The following is an 11,525-nucleotide window of genomic DNA, read 5'->3' on the forward strand; positions in this document are numbered from 1 at the left end:
TATTATTCGAATAAGAGAAACATAACGTTGCTTTTAATTTATAATTTCCGTTTAGATTATTTTTCGTGTATATCGGTAAAGTATTGGATTTTCAAATACATGCTCAATTATTACGAAATCAATTTGATGCACGATACGGATGTCCATAATTTATCAAGCTAGAGTGCATAATCAAATGGTTAGTCGCGTTTCGCCGTAGCAACGGAAAATATCGTCGAGGAAGGGGGTTTGATGAATTTTTCTTGGCAGAAAATATTTTGAGGTTTTGGAAGCTTCGTTGGACATGCGCGGCACGAGTTCTGCAGAGGCAATCAAAGATCACCGCTCTTAATGCGGTGAACCGGCTGATTCCTTTGGAGAAATAGGAAACTCTAGTTCAAGAATCTAGGATGACGCATCGGTGCTCCTAATTATCGTATGGGTCATCGTTACAAAAACAACTGTTATCCCTCTACCACATCACCAGAAGAGTCTTTCGAATTTGTGTTCCACTCATATCTGAAAATGGAACCAAATAACCTCTCAATATATCGTAAAGCTATCTATTTCCCCAAAACCAAAAAACGTCTCTCAAATTTATCATTCCACGTTATATTTAGAAATGCGATCATGTAACCTTTCAATGTATCATAAAACTATTTCTCTCAAAGCTGCAAAAGTTTTTTGATCGTTCCACATTACATCTGAAAATGGGATCGATGGGATAACCTCTCAAGGTTCACGATTGTATCATAAAAGCGATTGTTAGAAAAAGAAGAATGAGGTTAGAGATATTCGAAAAGTGGTTGGATAAAAGTAGAATAAGGAGTTCATACATATACGGGTCAGGGACTCGGAGAACTTAATTGTGCGATCTCCGCGTTATTTTCTCGGTTGGCGTGAAAATTCCGCGAATCTGATCGCCCTAGAAGCATCAAGAGTTATTAAGAAATATCTGGGAGGTGAATCGTACGATCCTCCTTATACCGGAAGATTTTTAAGTTTTTTAATGTTTCTTCGAGTATGCGCGCTCGGCTGTTCCAACAAAAGGGTGGAAGAAGGGGTGGAAGCGAAGTATGACTGGTCATAGTACACATACATACACGCAGTGCCGGATTCAAGTTTTTAAGGCCTGGGACTATTGACCCAGCGGAGGTCTCCTTCGTAGAAAAATAGGGGACACGATCAAAGTGAAATAAATTTATGTAAATATGAAACAGGACTTATTTTGTGATAAGTTGTGTTTAAAAAATTTTTATTATGAATTTTTAAAAGATAGTTGGCTTATCTTTATTTCCAAATTTTTTTTAAGATTAGCGAATGAATTACTCATTATAGTATATGCACTATAATTTTGTGATATGTTATATTTAACAATTTTTGGTATGCGTTGTTAAGAAATAATTGCATTTTTAGATCTGTTTACCATAAATGAGCCGTAAAATAACTTGTATAATATTTGCCTCGCGTAGGAAGATGCAGGGCTATAGTTGCCCTTAATCCGCGCCTGTACGACCATACCACAAAAGTCAGGCAAATACATCCTACTTTTATATGAACCTGCAATCATTATCCTAAAATCCTATTAAACAATTTTAACGGAAAAAGAAACATTTTATTTAGATAATAAAATTTTCTAATGAGAATGATAACAATGAAAGGAAGGGGGTGAAAGGGAGGTAGAAAAATGGAAATAGTACAAAGACAAAGAAGCAAAAAGAAGGAGATAGAAAATGGGGGTAGTATGTTAGAGGGTTGGGCGGTCGGGGCGCCAGAGTGTGCATGCGCGTAATCTCGGGACATTTCGGACAGCGTAGGTATGACAGTCGAACGGAGACCGCAGTGCCGTGCAGATCGGGCGCAGTGGCTTGCACCGAATTCGTGCGCACGAAGGACCTTCAGCCTCTCCCTGCCTCTCGCGCGCACTCTATCCGTGTCTTTTCTTCTCTTCTCTTTCTATTTTCTCTTTCTCTCTTGCTCTTTTTCTCACAACACATCGACGTGTAATACCCAGTTAGAACACACGTACGTACACAACCGTAAAATAAATATACTATTATTAAAAGTAAAAGAAAGTAACATTACACGCGCCTATGGACACCGAAAGCAAGCCAGACATACGTACACAGAAGTAGAGAGAAATTTTGACACACATTTAGCACAGAATAATTGAATACGTAATACGTATGTACAGTTGGTGACAAAAATAAGTGGTTAGGTAGTGGAAATAGGTATCAATGAAGTTTTTAGGTTAATAGGTATCAATGAAATTTTTACTAAAATGTAAATCAATAATTTCGATTAATTAATTTAGGATATATAATGAATAAAACTTAAGAATATAACGTAACACTGGTATTAGTTCGATTAAACTTTATTGATGTCTATCTACTTCCACTATCTATCCGCTTATTTTTGTCTCCGACTGTATATAGCATACAGGGAGAGGACGAGAGAGAAAGAGGAATTGTATCTCGATAATACAGACCTTGCGGGAACGAACGGACACACGAGGCCAGCGACATACTCGCAAAACGGAAGACACGCTCGCGTGCGCGCGCACGCAAACGAGGCTCGTCCATGCGCGGACGTTGTGTGGCTCGCTGTCCGCTGATAACACGCGATACGTCTGACCCGACCAGCCTGTATGAGAAACGGCACAAAGGGAAAGACATCGACCTGTATTTCGGTGGATATCTGTAATTTGTACCGGTATCGAATATTTCAAGTGATAGCTTCGAACAAGAGACATTTATATATTTTCATTTTCTTTCTTTTACTTTCAATTTCTCTCTCTCCTCTTCTTGTCTCGTGATCAACGAAGCAGGATGGAAAGACACGCGTATCGACGATAATAGTATACGGTAAAGTCTGGATAAGTGCTCGGCACGATCTATGCCGTAAGTGCTCGGTTGTCATCCCCAGTCATAGACATAAGAAATATAGAACGCGGGTGCTATGAAGAGCGTGGTCCTTGTTAAAAGAAACAGACATATGGAGTCTCCTTTAGTGGGGCCCATTTTTTAAACATTGTGTCCGCGATCCACACTTCTTATAGTTTATGTCGCCACCATTCTTGAAGCTCTTTCAACGTTCGGCCCCAACCAATGTCTATAGCTGTGCTGGATAAAGTTAGTAGTTATAGTGGATCCTTATTTGAATGAACTGGTGGTTCTGACGAACAGGAGAAGTCATCTGAAGGCTGCAATGCATACGCTCATAAAAATCGATATATATATATATATATATATATATATATATATATATATATATTGATTACTGTGACGTATTGAGTTCGTCAGAATGTTGATTCGTCCAAATACGCATCCATTATAACCGTATCCTAAGTGGTTAGCATGAGTCTCGAATTTCGAGCACTTATCCAGACTTTACTATTACGAGTGTAGAAGTATTATAATATTGAGGGGGGAGGGGGGGCGGGAAAAGAAAAAGACGTGAAAGCACCCCTTTTTATAAAGATACAAAAATCACCTGTACCGTAGAGACGCGATAAACCGAGTGTGCCTAAGGTTATAGGTGTTCTCCGTGTCACAGCGGAGACACACAACGAGGAGAAAAGAGGAGGGGTGTCCAGGGAAGGGGGTGGCGGAGGGAGAAGTGATTTTCCAACGGTCGTCGGCATAGTAGTGCATGCGCGGCGCGTCGCGACGCGGCGCCTCGCGGAGAAAGAGTAAGAAGTAGCGATTTCGTCCTCTCCTCGGTTTCTTCCCGTGCGTTTCTCCTCGTAGACGTCGGCTCTCTGTGCTACATTCTTACGCGTTCCCTCGTTCTTGCCCGTTCTCAAACCGTTCGGAACCGTCCTTTCTTTTCGTTCTCTCTTTTCCTGTCCGTCAAAACTCTCCGTATTCCCCTTAATATTCCCCCTTTTTCTTCCCCATTACGACATACATATACATACATACATGTACACGTATATATATACTTACAATTACTGTATACTTCCCTGAAACCTATCCCCCCCCCCTTTTACGCTCGTTCCCTGGTTCTTCTCTATGTGTTAGAGTGTGTCAGAGATTTTCACCAGTGTGTCGGCTGGATTACTCGGTACGCGTTTTCTCGTGCTTCGAATCAGAGGAGGAAAGCTCTCCGGGGGCTGCGCGTGTATTTTCGTGCGTCGCGCGGGGTCTCGTGTCTGGTGGGTCGCGCCGCGCGAAACCTACGAGAGGCTGCTGTTTCTTCTCGCTTCTCTGTCTGTCTCCCCCTCGAAATCTCTTCGTTTACATTTTTCTGTTCTCCCTTTCTCCGTTTTTCTTTTCTTTCTTTTTCGAACTTTTCTTTGATCCAATTTCTGCCCATCAAGAAAGAAAGAGCTGCGTGTGTAATACATGTGAGAGAGGGAGACTCGAGGACCGTCTTTCTTTTTTTTTCTTGGTTCCTCTTGGCAGTCTTTCGTCGTCCTCGGCGTGCAGCAGCGGCGACAAGCGGCGGCAGCCAGCAACACACGGCAACGAGCGGGCGTCCGTGACACGATCCAGGGTAATCGAGCGATCCGTTTGTTCGTGGTTGCAAGTATACGAGTGCTTCGAAACGCGCGAATAAATGTGTCGGTCACGGTACAAGACGTGAAGCGGGGGAATACACGGCAAGTGAGTATATTTTTAGTAGCAAGCGCCAAGCGCTAAAGGCAGAGTGGTATAAACGGCGCGCAGTGGCCTGATGAAGCGGCGTATGTGACATCAAATTTCTCTCTCTTGCCACCTCGACGAGACACCGAGACATCTTGCAGACCATCAGCGCGCGGTGAGTATTGCCCCGAACCCTCAACCGATTGATTCGCCATTCCGCAAACAGCCGCTCCCCTGCCCCGCCTCCCTTTCGTCTATGTGTGCCCACCCAATACCATCTCCTCCGCAGGCTGGTGCCATCTCACCACCCCTCCGAATCCACCCGTACTTCGTGCTCGTGTGTCTTCTGCTGCACATAGACACACGTGTACGAACCATTGGATCGTATATTTCTACTCACGATCGTATAAAATATTTCTCCCTCGTGTCTCTTTATATTCTACATATACACTGATTCTCATATATACGCCTATTTTCTTAACCTTTATTTTTCTTTTACTTTAGCTCTTTCTCAGACACCCGTTTCTAATACATCAGTTTTATATAATATATCCCTTAACCTTCTTTCCTAACCTCAAATTTGTAGCTGAACTTCCTCCCCTGTGCCGCAAGACATCCGTCGTCTGGACCGGATCGCATGTGCACGGGTCGCCGCACAATAGTGACATTACGAAAATTATGTAACCGTTCGTCCGTCCGTTCGCTCGATCCGTCCTTCGTTCCTTCCTCTTGGTTCCTCTTCTCCTTCTTCCTCGACCTACCTACCCCCGGTGCGCGGCTCTCTCACGCTACAACCTTCTCCCACTCCGGCGCGACCGCCCCTACGCCGCTCCTCTCGCCCCTCCCATTTTTGCACCGGTCGCGGTTGAACATTATTTCGGGAGTGTCAGCCAGCCTGCCAGAGCCCGCGTGCGATCGACAGAGACGCCCAGACTCGCCGTCCTTCTAAACGGTCTCTCTTTTCTACACCTCGTCTGTCCCGGGATCGGGCAGGCGCATTATCACGCGCAGCTTCTGCTCGCGCTGCATTCCTCTCCAGCATTGTTGGCTCCGCTTCTCTTCTTATTCTTCTTCGGCTTTCACCCTTTCATAGAGCAAGGTATACGTGAATGACGCGATAATGGCTCGTATGCTCTTACGGAATAACGTGATGGCTTGAAGTTTATCTGTCTAAATGTACGCTATTATGAACTTGCGGATGCTTCTTTGATTATTTTATGCATATACGACACCTGAAATTCTTTCGATGTATCGACATACCGTACTAATTGCATTATGCCGTTAAGGAATGAACGTTGATACACTTAGATTTTGGATCCCTAGATTTGAGGGTTATTTGGATTCTGAAATTATGTACAGCGATATTTAGTCAAATTCTGTTAGGTTACGTAAGGAGAGGAAACATTGTTACACGCTGTTCTCGTTGATTCGAGCTAAACGGAATCGAAGCAGGCTCGAATTACACACTGGGAGAGCTGGTGAGGTAATCCTGTCCATGTGCACACGGTGTACGTGTATGTACGCGCGCGATCCGGTAGTTTGTCGTTTTTCGTTGTTACGACGTTTCCACCGTGCTACGCTGGAAATATTTATTTTCTCAGAACACGATCTCGAGTTACACAAACCTCGGCTCGAATGTAAGCACGAATTATTGAGACCCTGGTACACACTAATGGTACGCCTGGTACGTTTTCGAATGAGTCGTTGTATATAATATGCACGGGTTTAATAGTAGACCCGATGAATCAGAGGATTGATAACAGTTTAGCAGAGTCCGGGGCCGGTCTGATCTTGTGTACAGTAGAAAGGGTCGCGATTAGTCAGACCCGAGTAGTCGCCGTCCCTTTAACTCAGCCATTCTCGTTGAAATAATCGTGCATAAAATTCCTCAACCCCCCACTACTCGTATCAGCCCTTGGCTATCCCCACCACGTTGCCACGGGCGCACGCCTTTGCTCTCCCCGATTCGCTTTGTCCTGAAATACATCGAAGGCTCGTTTTCTCTCTCTCTCTCTCTTTCCCTCTCTAGCACACGCCAGCTTTCTGTCCTCGTTTTGTCCTGCTTTCATAGTATCGACCCAATACGGCTGACCTAGACTCACTTGCAAGGAAGTGTACTCAACCTTTGACACTTACTCGCGACGCTGACGAAACCGGCCGCGATCGATAGCCCGTCAAAACTAATTACGCACGTGGGGAAAACGGTCGTGTTCGGTGGTTGGCTCAGGGTTGGTCTTATCGCGCACCATTCTAACACCTTTTTACGGTGTTTACTACGGATTTTCGTATCGCCAGGATTACCACTTTATTACGATGAAAGATCTAGGGAATTGTGAATTAGAATTTGGAGGTCGTAATAAAAGCGAAGTTGTTTGAAGGAAAACAAAGGTTGAGTTTCTTTGAAAGCAATTTCGTGCAAATGACGTTTAGGTTCTAGGGAAACTTCCGTGAGGGGAAAAGGTGTCTTAAGACATCAGCCGGCAAATCTCTGAGAATAAATATTTTAGGTAGATGTCGCTGTTTGATATATTTTTAAGACAAATGTAAATAAAATATTTCTTATTTACTTGTTTCTTGTATTAATCAAAAATACTTTTACTGAAATCAAGATCTAGTGATTTTTGTTGAAACCTGAATTTTCTGTAATAGTATTAAGAGGACAATGTTGACCACTGTTGGTTAATCATCGTCCAAAAATTTCTTATTAGCTCATCATACCAACTTACAGATATTTTTACTAAAATCAAAATCTAGTCGTTTTTGTTAAACTCGAAATCTCCGGTACAGAAAGATATAGCAATGCTGGTTTCCATTAATCATTATTTAAGGATCTATTTAACACATTAAATTTGATGTTATTTTTAACTAAAATCATGTGTACCACCAATGGTACGCTTGTTTTACATGTGCGGAAAATATTAGCTGGTTGAATAGAAAGTTTAGTATGGATCACACGATGGCTGAGCAGATTGAGTATGTAGGTTATCATCCGCGCTTTTCGAGATTTTCGAGATGATTAAAGGCGTGGGTGGATATTTATAGGATAAATAGGGAAGAAGTTGTTTTACGGGCAGGTTGATAGTCTACTACAGTTTCGTATGTCTTTCCGATGAAAGGTTAAGTTGTAGCCATGAGTATATCGACCTATCGACCTATATTAGAGACGGAGGTATATATGTGGAAAGAATTAAGTGGTTGTGTGTGTATCGAATGTGATTCTTGATAGGAAACCGAGGGGAAAATGTACAGAATGTAGTCGTCGAGGAAAGCAAAACCAACCCTAGCTTTTTTTTCGTTCAAATATTTTATTCTTTATTTGTACTGCATTGAGATGAAAAGAACGATTTTTGGGAAACTTATAGTTTCTCGTGAACGACGTTTTTTTCTGAAAGAAATCATAAAAATGTTGCGTCACAATCGTGATTCACAGAGAGAATATTGGCTTGCAATTTTGGACTACTTTATTGTTCCACGAATTAATTTTTTTAGATTAGGACGAGACGGTAAAATGTTCTTTTTTTTTTGCTAGTAGTATAAGTTGTCCCACTCTTGGCTCCTTTCGTCCAGTGATTTTATTGCAGGCGGGCACAATTCTCTCGGGGAAACTTACTGTCGATTCTGTTGCAACTTTCCTACCCACCAGTCCTTTATGACTTACGGTAGTTCGATTTGATTCCAACGAACATGTAGGTTTCGTCGAAACAAACGTGTCTCGGAGGACGCACAAGATATCGCGATCTAGATTCAACTTTTATTATTCCATTGCAAATTCTACGCTTACATATCGAAAAGTAGGATTGTATATATGCAACCATTTTTAAGCTAAAGTAAGAGTTAAACTTTTTACATTTATCGTAACTGATATCATATATATGAGACTTAGCTTTCTCTGTTCCATTGGAAATTTATACTTACGTATCGAAAAATAGAACATTGTCTATATAACCACTTCTAATCTGCATGGAGGGTTATCTTCTTAGGTCATATTATAATTAATATCAAGAGAAGTTGTTTCGTGATAAATTACTAAATTATAAGATTGCGTTCTAAAAATTTATCGATTTTAGAGAAAAATCCAATCGCGGCAGTATAGTGATTCGAATGGAAATCGCGAATAGGTATGCGCGGCACGCATGCGCGGTATGTAACTTCGTGACCGTCACCGGTCATTCCATAACGTTTCTCCGTAGGCTATAATCGTGCAGCGTAGCGAGATAAAAGATGGTTTCGTGTTCGTGTGTCTGGCCACTAGTGCTCGATAGTAATCGCCGGAGAGACATCGGGACTGCCACGTGCCGACAATTTATCGACCCGTGATATATACGAAAATTTGACCAGGAAGTGTGCTGTTATGTGTGTAGTCCTCGTCGCGCCGCAGACGCTAGCCCGTCTCCGTCTATTCCGTGTGGCTGGTACGCATCATAGTGGATTAAAAATAACTAGACACGTGTGTGAAACTGGTCGAGCGTGCGCGGCGGCCAGAAATAAATCAGCGGCCCGTCGATTAACTTTTTCGAGGCGAAACTTTGCCGCTGGCCAATATGCATCGTTGCTAACCTCCGAGATGCTTTTTCTCTTCTCTTCCGCGAGCCTATAAACGACGACGGATATACCGTTGTTTTCCTGTTAACAGAGGACGCCGCGGTTATTTTAACGTCAGGCTAGCGGGCTCGTTTCCGTGGAAACGCTTTTTTGGAAACTGTACGTGTACGCGCGGACTGTGACTGGTTTATTAAGCCGTTCTAAAGAAACGATTTTTGGTGGCTTTCCGAAGTGTGGCGCGAGTGAGATCAGATCGAGGTTATTTCCTGGTGACTTTTCCATCGGTTGCAGCATCTCTCGAGCTATCCTTCGAAATTAAGGTATTTTTAGTTTTACAGATTTCAATTATACTAGATATATTGCTTGGTTTCCTTTTTACATACGTGTTTGGTAATCATACAATTTCATTTTTATCTTGTCACTAGGACAAGGAATCATTTGGAGAAAAAGTTCATTAATTTTTAGTAATAAGAAGTACATTTTTACTGTATTAAGAGAGCGTCAAATTCTATTTCTTTTTACTTCGTAGAAACAAATATTTTTTGAGTTTGATTCAGTTATTCTTCAAAATATATACCAAAAAAGTTAGGAACAGTAAATGAATTCTACGTTATTCTCGTGTAGCTTAAGCCACGTGTGCTTGCTACAGTAGCCGACACACGCGCCACTTGCCTTATATATATATATTATATATATTATATATATATCAGGAGATCCATGGTGACCCATGTAAGACCCACTGAGTACTTTTATCCTTTTGGCAATATAATGAAATGGAAAGATCGAAATGAATGATTTACAATTATGTATAATCATTATTATTTCTTTGTTCTTATGATTATTGCATTTTTTATATCGTATAGAAAAGATGAAAATTAAAAATTGCATTATAATTAAACTACAAAATTCACAATACTATATAGCTCGGGGTTAGCACCGTGAAAGGATTAATAATTCTGTAAGAGAGATAGCGTAGAGCCCCTAGGGAATTTTTAGTGACGATAATCCTGTCCACCTCACCCAAATATCTCAACTTATTTCTCAGTATACATAGTTACTGAATAACCACGTATATCTCCAACTTTGTTTCTTTTCTAACCTTACTGGTTTCATTAACTTAAACTGTAAAATGGTTTTTAGTAATTTTTCGGTATTGTAGTTGGCGGGAGACGTTTATGGGGCAATCGAAACATTGTCTGTTTAATGTACAGACGCACAATACAGTCGTGTCTCGGGCTTCCAAGGCAAATGGTTCGAAAGTTTCGAGATTCCATCGGAATGAAATATCGTTCTCGCTTTGGCTGTAAGCCACTTTTGTACAGAAAGGAAGGGGTAGGGGAGAGGGAGGGAGGTGGGCGTATATATCAGCGACAGAGGAGTCTTGCTCTTATCCAAAACTTTTCTGTTCGTAAGTTTGCGCGTGGCAGCGACAGTTATCGTCGTGTACCGAGACCTTCTATTTTTCATATTTCCTCGCCTTTAAATCCCTGCCATCGTAAAAGCTTCCCCTCCACCACCGCGCGCCCCGGCAAATGGGTCAAAGACGACGTCGCGGGAATTATTTTCCGCGAAACATCCCGGGCATTCTTGCGCTCGAGATCTCTCGATTATAAGCTAGGGGAACTAGGGTAACTAGTCGTTTTTTTTTTTTTTTTTTTCAACGCATTTAGCCTGAGAACATGGAGCTGCTCGCAATTTGAACGTTCGAAAGTCTCAGTTTGAAAACATAGAAACTAGGGAAATAGGGAAAATAGAAACATTTGCAAATATGGAACTTGCGATGTCGTTTACGTTCTTGGATTCTTTTCATTTAAACTTTCGAGCTTTGGACATGCTCAATTTAAATTTTCTAATTTCTGAGAATTTGCTGGCAATTTCAATTTTCAAATTTGAGTTTATAAACTTTCGAGATTCAAAGTTGAAAGCATTTTTAGCATTTCTAAATTAGAAAGTTGAATTTGAAAATATCTGAAATTTAAATCAAGTAATTCCGGAATTTTACAAAATTTTTAATTGTATAATAACAATAACGTTAGGTTTCCCATAAAATTTATCTTGAGTTTTTTATTTCGAAATTGAAATTCGTAAGTTTAGGAAATCAAGAGATACGAATGATATCTAAAATTTACAATGCTCCATCTATGATATCGAGGAAGAGATATAGAAACAGAGATGCCGTGTGTTTGAAATTCCAGCAGACAAACAGCGAAGTCGGAGTCATCCAGAATAGCAAATACGATGATTCACGGTGGCGGGAAGCGTTCGTGATCAGCGATCATTAGAGAAAAGGTCGTCGCCGAACGTGATGAAAATTTTTCGCTAACGAAGTCGTGAGTGTTTGATAACGTGACTCGTAATGTTTCGAAATAATTGAACAGAAGCTAATACGTTGCTCCAAGCCATCGGGGAATCGCGTTT

The 11,525-nt window shown here is 41.4% G+C and overlaps 1 protein-coding gene across 19 annotated transcripts in view; it reads left to right on the forward strand.

Moving 5' to 3' along the window:
* LOC100645179 (plasma membrane calcium-transporting ATPase 3) overlaps positions 1-11,525 on the forward strand; it is an 88,999-nt gene that overhangs the window by 4,168 nt on the left and 73,306 nt on the right. For 5 of the 19 annotated variants that reach the window (XR_007226698.1, XM_048413060.1, XM_048413061.1 and 2 more), the window contains exon 1: positions 3,661-4,740. The exons of 1 other annotated variant lie outside the window; for it this stretch is intronic. The gene's annotated coding sequence lies outside the window, so the exon portion shown is untranslated. Of the gene's footprint in view, positions 1-1,818; positions 2,005-2,465; positions 2,692-3,652; positions 4,741-9,198; positions 9,428-11,525 lie in introns of those variants that run through there. 13 more of the 19 variants (XR_007226696.1, XR_007226697.1, XM_048413059.1 and 10 more) reach the window with 9 other exon arrangements.

This window comes from Bombus terrestris, chromosome 16 (genome assembly GCF_910591885.1).
Source record: "Bombus terrestris chromosome 16, iyBomTerr1.2, whole genome shotgun sequence".
NCBI lineage: Eukaryota > Metazoa > Arthropoda > Insecta > Hymenoptera > Apidae > Bombus > Bombus terrestris.